The sequence below is a fragment of the Oncorhynchus masou genome, chromosome 3 (genome assembly GCF_036934945.1).
Source record: "Oncorhynchus masou masou isolate Uvic2021 chromosome 3, UVic_Omas_1.1, whole genome shotgun sequence".
Classification (NCBI taxonomy): domain Eukaryota; kingdom Metazoa; phylum Chordata; class Actinopteri; order Salmoniformes; family Salmonidae; genus Oncorhynchus; species Oncorhynchus masou.
Window position 1 is genome coordinate 34001577 of NC_088214.1, and position 15890 is coordinate 34017466.

The following is a 15890-nucleotide window of genomic DNA, read 5'->3' on the forward strand; positions in this document are numbered from 1 at the left end:
ATCTGGGGAATGTGAACCAATCTCTTACAGATCTCATGGGTTGTCTCTCTAGCAGTATTCTTTTCTAACCTTTTTTATTTTAGAAAGATGTATATGCAATCAATATAATTACGTTTGCAGATACTGAGACTTACAATATGCAACCTCAAACTATTGACTATTTCAAAAAGAACAGTGTCCTCCTGTCCGTATTCCGAATATTCAGGGTTTTGTGCGGCAGCTGCAGGCATTAGAAAGGTAAACAGTGCATTAGCGAATGCACATGACATACCGAGGCAGACATGCAACACTGGTGTGTCTGCCGTCTGCCAGTCTAACACAACACTGGGATAAATCATCTGCCTTTCTGTTACTACTTTGCATTTTTGGTATAAAAAATGCTCTGTCACCATCAATGTAGCCTACAATCCAACTGTATGTGGGAGTAAAAATCCCAGACATGCCATATACCACATAAAAACTTCCCCACACCTCCTGTATAACACTTGAAGAGTTTCATTACAAAATATACATGTATCTACTTCCGAAGTGTTGGTAAATTAGCTTTTGTTGTTTAAAGAAATAATGAAAGAGATTGGCAGGGTTGTTCAATGACAGACATGTATTTGTCTCAACACTATCTCTTGATGGTTTCATTTCAGAAAGACAAATGTTTTTCGGGCGAAATGCTAATCCGCCTCACTCTCAGTGAAAACAATTGTACTGCTAGATTTTACACAGTCAAATGTGTCAAATAAATACATTTTTGTAAAAAAACTGCACAAAATATACATTTGTGACATCAATTGTATATATTTGTTTTCATTTAATGCAGTAATGTGAGATCTGTTTGTAAAACATTTAGATTTGACATTTTAGTCATTTTGCAGATGTTTGTTCAGAGCGACTTACATTAGGTGTAATCGTCAGATAAGATGGATAGGTGAGACAACCACATACTGGAATCACAGTCAAATATCACAGTCAAAACACATACTCACACACACCTAAAATATTTTTTTTTCAGATCTGTGTCACGCCCTGGTCGAAGTATATTGTGTTTGTCTTCATTTATTTGGTCAGGTCAGGGTGTGACATGGGTTTATTGTGGTGTGTTTTGTCTTGGGGTTTTGGTTAGGTATTGGGTTTGTGGCTTAGTGGGGGTATCTAGCATAGTCTATGGCTGTCTGGAGTGGTTCTCAATCAGAGGCAGGTGTTTATCGTTGTCTCTGATTGGGAACCATATTTAGGCAGCCATATTCTTTGAGTGTTTCGTGGGTGATTGTCCTTAGTGTCCTATGTCCTTGTTCTGTGTTAGTTTACACAAGTATAGGCTGTTTCGGTTTTCATTACGTTTATTGTTTTGTAGTGTTTGTCATTAAACATAAATCGTAATCAACCCGCCGCATTTTGGTCCGATCCTTGCTACACCTCTTCGTCAGAGGAGGAGTTAGAAGAAAACCGTAACAATCTCAGAACAGTAATATTCTACAGACACATGAAGGTGGCGATAAGCAATCACTTCTGATGAAAAATCAACACAAATATGTCAAAATTGGTGGATATAGTATTTTTGGAAATAAACTCTTCCCTTGTTTTCCAACATTCGCTGTTGCTTCCTAAAATAATGTCAGACAGTTGTGGTACAGGTGATTGTTGTTAGAGATGAAAAACACTGCTACTGTAGACTAGTTCCCTCTCCCACCTGCCAGGCACTTCTAATGGGACAAGAGGAGATGAGAGAAGAGGTGTGTGTGTGTGTGTGGTGTGTGTGTGTGTGAAACTCAACCTCAGTCACCACCACTCAGCCCCGACAATTACATGTCTAGCGCAGATGACAGTGTATGGTTTCACCGTTCCCTGCACAGGTGAAAGATTGTAGGCCACAGGACCACATTTAAGGTGTCTGGAGACAATAGATGTCTGATACACAGACAGTCAAGGGCAATGGCAAGTGAATGTGGGTTGCCAAGGAAACCACAGGCTACAGAGGGAACTAAATGTATCTAGCTAGACAGGGTTAGGGTTAAAACAAAGTCATTCAGTATCACCATTTTTTTTAATACATTTGGCTATTTTAGAGGGAAAAATAGGCTGAAATGATAGTGATGCAGTAATTTAAATACTGGCTATACTGTAGATGTGAGACGTTTGTCGAGCTTAACTTTTTATTGGTTCGGGAGGATATATTGTATGTATTCACACCTCTGAGTCAATACTTTGTAGAAGCACCTTTGACGGCGATAACAGCTTTGGGTATGTCTATCAGCTTTACACATCTGGATTTGGGGATTTTCTCCCATTCCTCCTTTAAGATTCTCCAGCTCTGTTAAGTTAGATGGGAGCGGCGGGGTAAAAGCAATCTTCAAATCTTTCCACAGATTTTCAATGGGATTCAAGTCTGGGCTTTGGCTGGACCCCTCAAGGACTTTCACATTTTTGTTCTGAAGCCATTTCAGCTTTGCTTTGGCTGTATGCTTGGGGTCATTGACCGGCTGGAATGTAAATCTTCACCCCCCCCTTACAGGTTTTCATCAATGATTTCTCTGTATTTGGCTCCATTCGTTGTTCCCTCTATCCTTACCAGTCTCCCAGTCCCTGCCGTTGAAAAGCATCCCCATAGCATGATGCTGCCACCTCCATGCTTCACAGTAGGGATGGTGTTAAACGGGTGATGAGCTGGGCCTGGTTTTCTCCAGATATAGCGCTTCACATCCAAGCCGAGAGTAACATTTTTGTACCATCAGACCACAGAATCTTTTACCTTATGATCTCAGAGTCTTTCACATGCATTTTTTGGGCGAAATCCAGGAGTGCTGTTTGGGTAGATCCATATTTTTTCAATTTCCCAATGATGGAGACCACTGTTCTCTTGGAAACTTTCAACACTATAAATTGTTCTATACCCTTCCCCCGATATATCCCTCATCACAATTCTATCGCGTCGCTCTACAGCCAGTTCCTTGGACTTCACGGTGTAGCTTCTACTTACACATGCCCTGTCAACTGTGGGACCTTATATAGACAGGTGTGTTTCTTTCTAAACCATGTCCAAACAATTGAATTGGCCACAGGTGGACTCCAGTCAAGTTGTCGTGACATCTCAAGAATGATCAAAGGAAATGGGATGCACCTGAGTTTAATTTGGAGTGTCATAGCAAAGAGGTGTTAATACTATACATCAATTAGATATTTCTGTATTTAATTTGAAAAATTTTAAAACATTTCTAAAAATATGTATGTGGACACATGCTCGTTGAACATCTCATTCCAAAATCATGGGCATTAATATGGAGTTCGTCCCTCATTTACTGCTATAATAGCCTCCAGTCTTCTGGGAAGGCTTTCCGCTCGCAGTCGGCGTTCCAATTCATCCCAAATGTGTTCAATGGGGTTGAGGTCAGGCCACTGTGCAGGCCAGTCAAGTTCTTCCATACCGATCCTGACAAACCATTTCTGTATGGACCTCACTTTGTACACGGGGGAATTGTCATGCTGAAACAGGAAAGGGCCTTCCCCAAACTGTTGCCACAAAGTTGGAAGCACTGAATCGTCTAGAATATCATTGTATGCTGCAGTGTTATGATTTCCCATCCTTGGAACTAAGGGGCCTCGTCCGAACCATGAAAAACAGCCACAGTCCATTATTCCGCCACAGAACTTTACAGTTTGCACTATGCATTCAGCCAGGTAGTGTTCTCCTGGCATCCACCAAACCCAGATTTGTCCGTCGGACTGCCAGATGGTGAAGCATGATTCATCACTCCAGCGAATGTGTTTCCACGGCGCCCGAGTCCAATAGTGGCGAGATTTACACCACTCCAGCTAGCTCTTGGCATTGCGCATGGTGATCTTAGGCTTGTGTGCGGCTGCTCAGCCATGGAAACCCATTTCATGAAGCTCCTGACGAACAATTCTTGTGCTGACGTTACTTTCAGAGGCAGTTTGGAACTCGGAAGTGAGTGATGCAACCGAGGACAGACCATTTTTACACGCTACGTGCTTCAGCACTTAGCGGTCCCGTTCTGTGAGCTTGTGTGGCCTACCAATTCGTGGCTGAGCCATTGTTGCTCCTAGATGTTTTCACTTCACAATAACAGCACTTACAGTTTACTGGGGCAGCTCTAGCAGGGCAGACATTTTACGAACTGACTTGTTGGTGGCATCCTATGATGATGCACCAGTTAGCAATGAGTGTGGCTGAAATAGCCGAATCCACTCATTTGAAGGGGTGTACACATACCATATACTGTAGTGTATGTCATGGCAATCTGTCAGCCAATGACACAGTCGATGACATGGCACCATACCGTTGGTTGATGCATGCAACGGCTGAGCAGGGGAATGCGACCATGTTGTGGTGAGCTGATACGTAAAGTACCTACATGGGTGTTGAAAGATCTGGCATGCATCAGCAACGCTTGGGCAGAAGAACATGCCCAATGGGTATTCCCCTGCTCAGATGATGCATCCATCAACCAATGGTTGCGTGCCACATCATGGACTGTGCCGTCGGGCACCAAATAAAAAAATAAAAAAATCGATGTATTATTGCGTTAGCTGATACGTAAAAATTATTTTCTAGGCTTTGTAAGATATGGCAATTGTCAGTAACACCTGGGCAGAGGAATCTGTAGCCTCCAGTATTTATGCTGCAGTAGTTTTTGTGTCGGGGGCTAGGGTAAGTCTGTTATATCTGGAGTATTTCTCCTGTTTTATCCCGTGTCCTGTGTGAATTTAAGTATGCTCTCTCTAATTCTCTCTTTCTCTCTATCTTTCTTTCTCTCTCTCGGAGGACCTGAGCCCTAGGACCATGCCTCAGGACTACCTGGCATGATGGCTCCTTGCTGTCCCCAGTCCAAATGGCCGTGCTGCTGCTCTAGTTTCAACTGTTCTGCCTGCGGCTATGGGACCCCGACCTGTTCACCGGACGTGCTACCTGTCCCAGACCTGCTGTTTTCAACTCTCTAGAGACAGTAGGAGCGGTAGAGATACTCTCTATGATCGGCTATGAAAAGCCAACTGACATTTACTCCTGAGGTGCTGACTTGTTGCACCCTCGAGAACTACTTTGATTTTTATTATTTTGTCATGCTGGTCATTTATGAACATTTGAACATCTTGGCCATGTTCTGTTATAATCCCCACCTGGCACAGCCAAAATAGGACTGGCCACCCTTCATAGCCTGGTTCCTCTCTAGATTTCTTCCTAGGTTTTGGCCTTTCTAGGGAGTTTTTCCTAGCCACCATGCTTCTACACCTGCATTGCTTGCTGTTTGGAGTTTTAGGCTGGGTTTCTGTACAGCACTTTGATATATCAGCTGATGTAAGAAGGGCTATATAAATACATTTGATTTGATTTGATTAGTGAATGATTGCAAAAATCTGACCAACTGTGTTCAGACATAGACCGAGCAGTAGGAACCCATATATATATAAAATCGTCCTTCATTTTCCATTCTGTAAACCCCAATTAACTATGTAAGCGACCAATACAATGAGATTTTATTTGAAAGTAAGGATGAGGGGCCGAAATGTGCTGGGTTTATCAACAAAGAAGCATCTTTATCACCTTTACTGCCCTCCAAGAGTTGCTCCTCAGTTTGCTCCTCAATTCATACACCTTGGTTGGAGAGCGAGGTAATGGCCAAGTTCCCTTCCCTTTGCAGTGATTACAAAAATAAATGGTAATGTTGTGCAGTTTTTTTCTGCTTAAGTGTTGATACAGTGTGTTTGATATGCTTTGCATTTGATGGAAAACTTGAATTGATGCCATGCACATTCTTTGTGAGTCATGTGTCCAAAGAGGGAAATACCAGTCCCTTGGGGCCCTTTGGTAAATATGAAAATAGATTTTTTTCACCTGCCTGCCTGTAATAGGAAAACATTTATGTTGGTAATGGTTGACAGTTACTCAAAATGGATTTAAGTTTTCAAGTGATACACAGTAAGTGTATTGCTGTTGTTGTTTTCTTTTGTTTTCTTTGTTCTTGTCTTGCTTCAGTAACAAATCTCACCAGACTGGGTCTGCTGGATGGTCGGGATTTCTCCCTAAGGATTAGCCCTCTGACTCCTTGACCTGTAACTCTGCAGTGAGATGATAGGAGAGTATAGGACAATTTGGGTGATTTTCTTTTTAAACTATGTGTTGTTATACTCTTTGACATTTGTGTTAGACATTTGTATTACGAATATTGGTAGTAGTAATAATTAGTTATACAGTAAATCATTTGTCTGGATTTCCTGAATCATCAATGCCCTAAACTAAACTGTTGTGCTGGTCTGTCCTCTCTCAAGGTTATGGCGAAGGTGACCACAGATGGTATCTAGATGCATGGAAGGGATAATTTGACCAAGAACCGTGTGAACCTCAACGTTCAGAATGGTCCTTCACCACTTCCCCCCCCCCCCAACCAGCTGAAATAATGGTGACAATGACGTTCAGAATGGTCCTTCACCACTTCCACCGTGAGACCTGAGTCCAAGCCAGCAACCTGTACACAGCATCCAGTCAAAGCTATCAACTGCCTTTTCTCTCAGGAGTGTGACATGAGTCCACATGGAGTGAGCATGGAGAGAGATCCTGTCTAAACTTCTCTCATGCTGCTGGTGTACTGGTAGGGAAATGGACAAGACGTAATGGACTGGAAAGGACAGTGGCTGCTAAAGTGAGAGATTACCAGGGGCCATCCACTTTGAACATGTGCCATTGGGAGGATGAACTGAAATGCCAAAAGGATGAGTGCCGGAAGGGAGGGGGGTGCTCAACCGTGCCCGTAATTGATTGAGGCATATCCAAAATGGTTTATTTGGGGTAACAGGTTGATTGTGGAGATCTGCACCCTGCAAGGTTTATAGTAATTTAGACTAAGAATGCATTGAGATACCAATCTGTCATTACCACAAATGGGGCGCGTGATTGGAAAAGTTTTCCAGTTCTGTGTAAGCTGAGTCCAACATCGCCCATCGTAGTCTGGGACTACCAGCATAAGTGTTGTTGAGCACGGGGTGTTTTATATGTATAGGAAGTAGTGGCAAGAGAACTGTTGAAGATACACAGGGTGTAACGATAGAAAAGTCTACATGTCTTAGAACCACTGATAATAGCACAAGGTGTTATTGTAGGCATTTAGAATCTTGAAGATGCACATGGACAAATGCCTGTATGGAAAAATGTGCTCCTCACAGTATATCAATGTGGTTTTTCATGTAACCTGGGGCACGATCATTTAATATGTCAAACATATGATTAAGTTTAAGTTTACTCTTGGGATTTTACAAGACATAACACTAGCTCTGGTATTGTGACTGTGTTGGTCATAGACCATATCAATGTGGTTTTTCATGTAACCTGGAGCACGATCATTTAAGATGTCAAACATATGATGAAGTTTAAGTTGGTCCACTCTGGACTCCAAAGGCAACAAGCCCACCTCCCGGAACTCCTGCACCCCCATGTGGGTCCCCAGGGGGGACATTCAGCATATACCTGATAACATTATTTTGCATGACCTGCATTCTCCATTTCAGCTTTTTTGATAGCCCACTATACCAAGCAGAGCAGGCATAATCAAAATGACACTGAATCAAGGTTGAGACAAGACGTTTCTTAACTTTAATGTTAAAATATCTGGTGTTACGATATAAAATGTCAATTTGTTTGCCATTTTAGAAAGAATTTTTGCAGCAATCAGGTCTCCAGAAAGGGATTGATCTAGGGACACACCAATATAAGATCCACTTGTTTTAGATTCAATCTTCTTGTCCTCACAGTTTACCATTATCTTATCAGCCCTAAGCAATTAACATTTTCTTCCAAACAAAATCGATTCAGTTTTTCCCAAATGTAGTGACAATTTGTTGTCAGACAACCAATCTCTAACAAAATGCATATCCTTACTCAGGGTCTCCTTTATGTAAACTGTATCCTTCCCTGATAACAGTATGGCTGAATCATCAGCATGAAGCAGGAGTTTTCCCTTTACTGTATCTGGCATAACATTAACGTATATAAGAAATAAGAGAGGTCCTAAAATGGATCCCTGCGGTACTCCACAGGCTATTTCCTTGGCCTCTGACAGAACATCACCAACATTAAATATCTGTTGGTCAGATAAGACCTAAACCAATTCACTGCTACATAATTTAGGTTAGTTTCAGTTTCATCAGGAGAATTTCATGGTTCACAGTGTCAAAAGCTTTCTGCAAGTCTAACATGACCATAACTGTATAGTTCCCCTTCTCACTTTCCTGCTTCATGTGGTCAAAAAGGTGGATAAGGCAGTGGAATGAGCTGTTTTAAAGCCAGATTGTAGTTCATGAAGAAGTTTGTGCTCAAAAAAGCATCCCTCAAATTGATTAAAAACTCATCTCTCAACCACCTTGGAAAATGTGCTGAGGATTGACACAGGTCTGTAGATTCCTACATTTGTTTTTACTGCTTAGCATCAAGTAATATTGCTGAAAATAAATAGTGATTTATTTAAGATTGACTTCAGGTGTCCCTGTGTAGAATTTCCACGACAATATTATAGATAAATATTTAAATAATAGAGTGTTACATTTGGACTTTGTGTTTGGCCTTAACGAGGTGTGACAGCTTGTTTGGTGGGTTCCATGGGGACTGTCAGTGAAAGGATCGTCCTTCTACCTCCCCTCTTCAGCTCTTTGAGTGTACCCTCCACACACACACACACACACACACACACACACACACACACACACACACACACACACACACACACACACACACACACACACACACACACACACACACACAGCCGTTAGCTTCTGGATTTGATTACCTGTGTAAAACACCTCACGGTTAGCCTCTCCCAGTCAAAGGTGTGCCTGTGAGAGGAACTAGAGGAAACTAGAGGCTTTGAGGTAATGGTTCCCTCCACTACAGTGAGGCCTGCTGCTGGAGGCTACCTGGTGTGATGTGTGCTACCTGAGTCAAAATGTGTCACCATGCCCCCTGTGTTACAACACCAACATGGCGAAAGCTGCTGAGCTGCCTTGTTAAACATCAACTACCGTCGATCTGCACACTCTTAAGCTGTTTCTCTTCACACACACACACACACACACACACACACACACACACACACACACACACACACACACACACACACACACACACACACACACACACACACACACACACACACACACACACACACACACAGAGACACACAGACACACAGACACACACACACACACACACAGACACACAGACACACAGACACACACAGAGACACACAGACACACAGACAGACACAGACACAGACACAGACACAGACACACGCAGACACACACACACACACACACACACACACACACACACACACACACACACACACACACACACACACACACACACACACACACACACACACACACACACACACACACACACACACACACACACACACACCTCATAGTTAGTATTTGTATCATGAACTGGATGCTGCCTGTGTTTTATGACCAGGGGCCAATGCTGCATACTCACTTAGCTGCTATTGCAGAGGGCCAAGTATGGGATGCTTGGCTTTCTATGGCCACAGGGGTGGAAAGAGTACTGAAATATCCTACTCAATTAGAAGTAGGCTACTTTTACTTGAATTAATTTGTACTCACATAGAAGTAAAACTAATGGTGGGAAAAAATACAGAATCAAGTATAAGTAAAAAGTAGCTAATATTGTTACACATGATGTTCTCCATGCATTACATTGATAAAGGATGAGAGGAAAATAATGTACAGTAGGAACAGTTCATTTATTTTACGAGTTGCAACAAGGCACATCTGTATGTAAAAAAATACTACAACGATTTGTCAAAAGTCATTGTTTTAGAGGTCACAATGATGAGGAGCGACGTATCGCTTGTGAAACCCAAATGTCACCTGCCTATTATGTAAATTGTCTTTTGATCTATAATCAGCGAGAGCTGGTAAAGATAAGTAGGCCACAACCTGAGGCTGACTAGTCAATGGTGTTCTCCTAAATACATCATGGAATTAATGACATAGGCCCTTCTGACCCAAAACGTAATTCAACTCATATGTACAGTAACATATGTATCACCTTCAACATCTTTGTGACTGAATTCAACTGATAATCTTTACTGTTTGTGTTCAAATAGCGATGCGTGTTGTCCAGCAGGCAAAAGAGGGCATGGGGAGTCCCAATGACATCATTTTCCAATTGTGCCCATTGATATATGATGTGTATCTTTCTGCTTTCTCTCTCTGACCCTCAGCGTGAGGAGGGCATCCCCAAGCTGGTGGAGCTGTATCAATCCCCAGGGTTCAGAGACGACATGCCAGTGCCCCTGTCACACAGCACCGCCTTCTCTACCATCGTCATCCACGTAGTGAGGGCACAGCCACAACTCACCCACAAGATACAGCACTGCCCCGTCTGTCAGGAAGGTCCTCATAATCAAATATGACTTCCTGAACTTAAGCAGTTTGAGTCTTTTCTGCTCTATCCAACATGTCTGCTTTTGTGAGACAATTGTGGAGTGTTGAATCTGAAATAGGAGTTTGATACTCAGGCTATATAGCTCTTTAACATTCATTCTTAATGTTCAATATTCCACAGTGGATTTTGAACCAATTTGAACCCTTTCCTGTAGCCGAGGTACAAGGTAATGTTCCAAAGTATCCCGTTTCTATGATGGAGGAGACTTTCTTTGATTTTTACTTGTTGGACACGAAAGACTGTAAAAACATCAGCAAATCAGCTCCAAGTGATTTGAATTTTGGAAATCTGTTCCAAAGTATTCCTACGCATAATAGAGAGATATGTGATTATAATGTTTTTAAATTATTGTTTTTTTTTTTTATTTTACCCCCTTTTCATGGTATCCAATTGTTAGTAGTTACTATCTTGTCTCATTGCTACAACTCCCGTACGGGCTCGGGAGAGATGAAGGTCGAAAGCCATTTGTCCTCCGAAACACAACCCAACCAAGCCGCACTGCTTCTTAACACAGCGCGCATCCAACCCAGAAGCCAGCCTCAGGAAACACCATGCACCATGCACCTGGTGACCTTGGTTAGCACGCACTGCACCCAGCCCACCACGGGAGTTGCTAGTGCACGATGAGACAAGGATATCCCTAACGGCCAAGCCCTCCCTAACCCGGACGATGCTAGGCCAAATGTGTGTCGCCCCATGGACCTCCCGGTCGCGGCCGGCTGCGACATAGCCTGGGCGCGAACCCAGGGTCTCTGGTGGCAGCCCCACCCGGGAGGCCTCTGATTGTTTTTTTTGTCAACTATCATATCTGTGAAGAAAAATATCCTCTCAAGATTTTAGTAAATCGGTCCGCTGCTGAATCTAGTTGATGATCCCTGCAGTACAGTCTACTGACGTGGAACCTGTAGTTGTTCCTCTCCTGTGTACAATGACAAGGAATAATCCCGCACACAACATTCAGTATTGTACGATTCAACTGAGCACACGCACAGTGGTTTTCATGTTTACAGTTGAGTTATTTAGCAGATGCTCTTTTCCAGAGAAACTAGTGTTGCCTTGCTCAAGGACACATCAACAGACGTTTCACCTAGTCAGGGATTCAAACCAGCAACCTTCCGGTTAGTGGCCCAATGCTCATAACCACTAGGATACCTGTGGCCTATATGATCAAACCATTTTCCATATTGATATCATACAGTATATTATGACATCATATTCTAAATAGTAGTATTTCCTCGTCTCTGTCCTATATAGGAGTTCCCAGTACCCTGGTCCAGACCGTGTACAGCAGCTTCTGCTGTTGATTCCCCCAGTCCTGCAGCACCATACGCAGTGGTCCTCATCCCGGTGTGCTTCACTGCCTCCCAGTGGGCAGGAGGTGACACTGCACACCCTCACTGAGAATTAGACAAACAGAAATGACAGCAGTTGCAGATCATAACAGCCAGAGAGAACGGGAAGCTTGCCACTTCCATGGGGGAGTAATCAGTACATTTTCTCATGGAATACCATTAAAGGAATGGTTTACCTTTTTGGTCTTTCTCTTTCTTTCTCTCTCTTTATCACACCAGGTATCTGTCCAGCCCCCGATGTCTTTGAGTAGTGGGACTTTGAGACTCTGGAGCGAGAGGAGGCCACTAATGTAGATGTTGTGTCTGGGAATGAGAGGAATGAGGAAGAGTGAGGGAGAACCCAGTGAGATGCCCACACACACACACACACACACACACACACACACACACACACACACACACACACACACACACACACACACACACACACACACACACACACACACACACACACACACACACACACACAGGCTCAGACACAGGAGGCAGAATTATCAGGAATATGATGGATTACAACAGGTTTTGTAATTAAGTTGCTGTAGCCTGCAGAAACATGCATGGCTGCCTTCCATGACAGGCATGTGACAGACACACACACATCGCAGTGGTAATGTCACCCGATGAATAACCAATGAGTGTATGAGCTGGGACTGTGAGCATCACCGCACAGGCAACACTGTTACAGACACGTGCGCAGTCACACACAAACCGACACACAGACACACACGCACACACGCACACACACGCACACGCACGCACGCACACGCACGCACGCACACACACACACACACACACACACACACACACACACACACACACACACACACACACACACACACACACACACACACACACCTACCTTTCTCTTTTTTTCCCACTGTTTCTCCCCCCTCCAATCCAGTCCCATGTACTGGGGGGAGGAGTAATGTGTAAGGCAACAGTCCTCTGGGGCAGTAATTACATGTCTCTCTCTCTCAAGTCCTCCCTCTCCCCCCTCCCCTCTCTTTCCCTGTGTGAAGGCTCCTGTTTTAGCCATTCTTGGACCTTCATATGCATACATCACATCACGGTCAGTGTTCCTTCCTTGAGGGACATTCTGATCCAGGCCCAGGAACATTCTGTGACCCAACCCAAGGAACTGGAGGACCATGTGGGGCAATTCATCCCAGGACCTCTACCCTCTCTGCCAGAGGAAGCTGGACGAGCGCTACGAAAACTTCAGGTACAGTTAACATTCCCAACACTACAGTAACATACATCTCACCTCGCAAGGCATTCTGACTGAGAGTTGTAGTAGGATGGACTACAGTACCCATAATGCTCTGTGTAACATATCCGGTGTTATGTTAGTAAAGCTGTTTCTGAAGTAAACATAATGGTATCTCTCCTTTTCAATATGAGAACAACGTTGATAATAAAACAATTTTTTATGTTGTATATGTTCATGTCCTGTATTTATGACGCTCCATTCTCCCTCTGACTCAGGAAACAGAAAAATGATTCTGTGCCAGCTACTGGTCTCGGAGACCATTGTAAGTTCTACATGACTGTCCTGTAAGACCTCACTAGTGTCATATTAAAGGTGGTACTGTTGTGTTGTGTTACAGAATGTATGGCTTCATCCCATCTATATGGATTTCAGTAAAGGGCGGCAGTGAGCTTACTACTGTAGAAAGAATGTAGCTATGCTACCTATAAAACAGCTTCAAGTAGCTGTAAGCCCCATTATTGACAGTTATGTCATTCTTATTGTAGAATGAAGAGGACACCATGACTCGCTCTGAGGTCATCCACACCTTTGAAATGGCTGTGTCTGAACTGGACAAAGTCACCCCTCACCCCCCAGTCTGACCCCTGACCCCCACAGTGTGTCTCTCAACCCTGAACATGAACCCTTACTACACTCATGTTGGTAATGCATTAAAAAAAAGTGCTTCACATGGATTGGCTTTGATTGTATTTGGCTCTTCAAGATACACCCTGTCTGTGCATGGATGCTGTATTGAACTAAAGCAGCCACAAGGTGGCAGTATATACAAGCCTAAAAGCATCATTGTCGCTGTGGTTGACTGAGTTATCATTTACACTAGGACTGAAACAGTTTAAAACCTAGGACCCAATGTGATAGAAGTTTTGGACAGAGATCTTGGCTTGATGATAGACAAGATTTAATTGACCTCCCAGATGATACAACTCAAGGTCGACAGCATTGCTTTTGGAAAGGAGAACAGAGATAGCGCTGTAGATTTATTACATGAAACATAGATGATCAAATGATGACTCATGGTTAGGAAACAGGACAGAGAGATGAATTACTGAGTAAAACTACATATTTGACAAAGAAAACGAATTAGGCTATTTTCATCCTCTGACGCCAGTTTAAGCTTAGGGCTGAATCAACAACACAGCTTGAACTGACCTGTGTCATCTAGAAATAGAGAGAGAGAGAGAGAGAGAGAGAGAGAGAGAGAGAGAGAGAGAGAGTGTGTGTGTGTGTGTGTGTGTGTGCGTGCGTGCGTGCGTGCGTGTGTGTGTGCGTATGTGTGACAGACAGACAGACAGACTGTAAGGGATTTCTTCCATTGAAGGAGTGGCGGACCAAAGCGCAGCGTGGTTATTTTGATTCATGTTAAATAAAGCACTTCACATGAACAAACTAACAAAAACAAGAAACGTGAAAACCCAAAACAGTCCTATCTGGTGCAAACACAGAGACAGGAACAATCACCCACAAACACACAGCGAAACCCAACTAATGACACCTGCCTCTGATTGAGAACCATACTAGGCCGAAACATAGAAATACCCACATCATAGAAAAACAAACATAGACTGCCCACCCCAACTCACGCACTGACCATACTAAATAATGACAAAACAAAGGAAATAAAGGTCAGAACGTGACACAGACAGACAGACAGACAGACAGACAGACAGACAGACAGACAGACAGACAGACAGACAGACAGACAGACAGACAGACAGACAGACAGACAGACAGACAGACAGACAGGCAGACAGACCAAATGACCTACAGATGGCCATTGGAATTCCCTAAATGTAATTTATAAACATGTGTTATTGTAAAAAAAAACATCTATCACATGACATATTAACGGAGAAATATCACACTTCTGAGCCAAGAGACACAGTGCTGTGAGTCCACAGGCCCTTTAAGGAGATTTAGTTGAACCAAACTGCTTCCGTTGGCCCTATCTCTTGATTCTGAAGTGAATGTTTAAAAGGGGATTTCTGAGTCAGTTATGAATCTGTGGCAATACAGTTCAAGGCTGTTATCTCTGTAACCCTCTCTCAAAGACAGATGCATATGAAGGACTGAAACAATAAATTGAGCTCATAACTGTATCAAACACTGGATTTCAAAAAGCACAACTAATCCTAGATCAGATGATTGGAGATTTATCATCTGATATACAGTAGGTCACAGTTGTAGCCACACCCCCACGCACCTGTTGTGAAACGCAATGAACTGCAATGACGATCACAATGGAACAGTGTCCTTCTGAGTAGAGGGACAGAAAGAGACACATATTTTGTTCATTCGTGGACACAGCATCTTGAAACTCCCCTGTAGACTAAAGTACTTACCTTGCTTTGAAAAGTACAGTACTTGAAACCTACGCAAATCACTGACCTCGTCAACTTTAAAAAGGCTAAATAAAAAATACATACAAAAATAACAATAATAAACCTGTTTTTCCGTAACATCACTTATATACAGTGGGGAGAACAAGGATTTGATACACTGCCGATTTTGCAGGTTTTCTACTTACAAAGCATGTAGAGGTCTGTAATTTTGATCATAGGAACACTTCAACTGTGAGAGACGGAATCTAAAACAAAAATCCAGAAAATCACATTGTATGATTTTTAAGTAATTAATTTGCATTTTATTTCATGACTTAAGTATTTGATCACCTACCAACCAGTAAGAATTCCGGCTCTCACAGACCTGTTAGTTTTCCTTTAAGAAGCCCGCCTGTTCTCCATTCATTACCTGTATTAACTACACCTGTTTGAACTCATTACCTGTATAAAAGACACCTGTCCAG